The following is a 3,407-nucleotide window of genomic DNA, read 5'->3' on the forward strand; positions in this document are numbered from 1 at the left end:
TCATTACTCTTCTTACTAGAAAATTACTACAGAACCTTGAATTTTGGCTAGGCATGGAGGTTAAAACACAAAAAGAAGATAAATACTAATTTAGATACTCAATGTTTGCTTGGTTCTCTTCAGGCATCCTGCAAAACTAATTTTCTTTTCCTCCTTACCCCCTGCCTGAGGCACTCATTGTCTATAATTCAGGATTCACTTGGGAATGTAATTTCTCTTGGAAGCCATCCTTCCTTGTTATTTGTGATTATTTTTTTCCCCTGGAACTTGCCATTTGCGGGAAATACTAATGATTTCTGAGTTTGATATAATTTGGGCCAAAGCTGAAAATTAAAAAAAAAAAAAATTGTCCTTGATCTGGGAATATGGCCTTTTCAGAGAGATTAATCTAACTAGAACACTCCTGAATTGCCGAATACATTTTTGTTTAATTTCAGGATAGCACCCTGAGAAGTTCCTCTGTAAATGCATAATGCCATTGATTTTTCAGTGTAAGGCATGATTTTAGCCATGGATTTCAAAGAATTTTACAAAGAATATCCATATAATGGCCCTCATTCTAAGGAATGTGAGATTTTAAACTCATTAGGGAGGATGATTTGCTCAGCATCATACCATACATGTGTGGAATTGCTGGAAGAGAAGGCACATCTCCTGTAAGGAAAGTCAATAATTCACAGAACATATGCAGCAGACCCCATCCCTGTATCTCACCATGAACTGATGGTTTAATTGGCTATGTACACAATTTTGAGTCACTAATACAGAGTCTATTGGAATTAAAGCTATTTCTGAATGACCTCTCTCAAAGCTTGCAGTTCCACTCATTAATTTTAGTTCTGTTTAGATGTTTACAGCATCCAATTTGTCTTGTTCTGTTGGCCTGTAAAAGAACAAAATGTACTATTCTTCAGACCTGAGTCTATATAAAGAATGATGCCCTATTGGCATATAAAACTGGAAAAATATGAAATAACTAAGCTGCCTCTGGCATCTACTGATTCAAGCTGGATTAGTAGAAAGAGAAAGGTCAAAGTACTGGCAAATTCTTTCTCTCATCTGAAGGGAAGTGAGCAGAAATCTCAGAGGCAGAAAGTACATTCTTCAATGTGGGATTTTGACTGATAATATAACAGACTGAGCTGAGAATGTGGGGGAGGAAAATCCAATCAATTTAAGCAAAATGTAACAGACATAGCTATGAGTAGGTTTTGTCTCTATTTAATAATAATGAAAAAAGTTTTAAAGTAAAGCAATTAGTTGAAAATTATTAATTTAAAGATAATTAGTTGGAAGAGATCTGTGAATTACATAATCAAGGCTAAGAAAATATTTCTGAGTTTATTTTCTCTTTTTTTTTACATTGCTTTCATACAGCTGCAAATTATATCTTTTGCTTTGCTACAACACATCTTGTTCAAAGTCATTTTTAAAAACCTCACAGCTAATGTTTTGGTGGACAGTAGGACTTGAAAACAGAACCAGAAATTCCCTGAAAACCCAGATGGTCTTGTTCACTTTTTAAATGGGAAATTATGGATTTCATGCTTCTGAAAGCAAATTACTAGGACCTGGATCCTCAGTCCAGGCTTCAAAGGCCTCACAACATTTAGTATGCAAATTTTCTCTTCTTTCCTATGCCATCAGTTCATTATGAACCTCTCCTCTCCTCTCCTCTCCTCTCCTCTCCTCTCCTCTCCTCTCCTCTCTTTTATCATTGCCTCTTCATCTTTCCTGACTGAACTCCCATTACCATCCTCTCCTCTCCTCTCCTCTCCTCTCCTCTCCTCTCCTCTCCTCTCCTCTCCCATGTAGTAAAAACCCAGAATCAGCAATGACCTGAGACCTCTAAGCTGCCTGGTGCAGACCAGTTCCTGTTGTCACAAGCAGACCCGATGGAATGGGCTTGCTGCTGGCTCCAGGATCATTGCAGGGCTGAAATATACTGGTGGCTCCTTTTTGGCATCCATACATTTTTTTATCAGGCACTGGCTATTGCTGGTGCAATCAGTCACAATTTGACCTATATGCTGGAACACAGATTTTGGTGGATGCCGATGGCAGGGGAGTGATTCATTAGCTGGCATTATCTGACTGCACCAGTCAGCAACTCCCACGAGCCTGGGGGAAAAAACCCTAAAAGTTCACACAGAGCTATTCTGTGACAGTTTTAAAGCCTGGAACATGTCTTTCCACAAAATATACTTACCCCTCACTAAGGCACGTTCTCAGAGCAATCATTTGGGATTAGCTCTCAAAATAAAATTAAAGCTGCAGCAGCAGCAGCCATACCAGGGTTGTTAGCAGCAGGACCCAGACTGGGAGCATGCTGAGGGTAACAGCTGGTGCAGAGCAATGAATAGCCAGCCATTGTCCCTGCACCTGGCCAGTACGGCTCCCACAGCCGGAGACGACAAACAGGGCAGCCACGGAGACGACTGGTGTATTCTTCTGGAGAGAAATGAATTAAATGCTAATTGTGCCAGAAGCGTATGATGTGTAGGAATTATGTATAAATGAGATGTGATGAACAAGATCTTCCACTTTCCCCCATCAATGAAAGCTTTTTAGCTCCCTTGTCTTAGGAATAGAACAGAAAGACCTTGGGGAGAGGGTCCTTTCACATAATGGAAAAGAGGGGAATCGCCAGACCAGAAATGCAAATGAGCCTTCCCGCACTCTGGATGAGACTCTAATCCTCATTATTCCTTGCAGGGGCAATGGAGATTTGGATTGTTGCTTTTGTTAGCTAAATGCAGCCGAGACATGACTTGTACAGGAGGCCCATCTGTTTATAAGGATGATGGGAGAGCTCAGCAAGCGCTGAGCTCAGCCTGCCCTGCTGCTTGCAGAGGCGAGCATACACAACTGCTACAAACCTCGGTAATGTTTTGAGACATGGAATGTGGAATAGCTGGCTGTTATCACCACAAAGGGCTTTGCCTGGTCACTGGGAAGGGACAGGTAAGCCTGCTGCACTGGCTGTGTTTAGGAGGCTGGAGGGAGAAACCTTGTCCCTGCGCTGCAGCTGGCCTGGTCCCATCACCAGGAAATAAGGTCTGGGTCAATGGGACTGAGCTTCAGCACAAGGAGAACATCATGCTCATGCTTTGCTTTGGAGTTAGGACCTTCACCTTTGATCATGAGTGCTCAAACGCCCTTGAGTTCAAGGGACTGCATGAAGCACCACTTTCCCAAATTTCACATACAGCTCTGCAGTGCTTTACAGCATCCCTACCACAGATATCTAAACCAATCTTTCCATTCAATTGAGTAGTAGCAATTAGTAATAGCAGAACCCATCTCCTGAGATCTCATTATAAATCCCCAAACCCGTGCGTTTACACATAATTAGTGATAGCAGGAGAGACTAATCCCCTGCCTGTTGCTCATCCCAGGGATGGCAA

This window comes from Geospiza fortis, unplaced genomic scaffold (genome assembly GCF_000277835.1).
Source record: "Geospiza fortis unplaced genomic scaffold, GeoFor_1.0 scaffold162, whole genome shotgun sequence".
NCBI lineage: Eukaryota > Metazoa > Chordata > Aves > Passeriformes > Thraupidae > Geospiza > Geospiza fortis.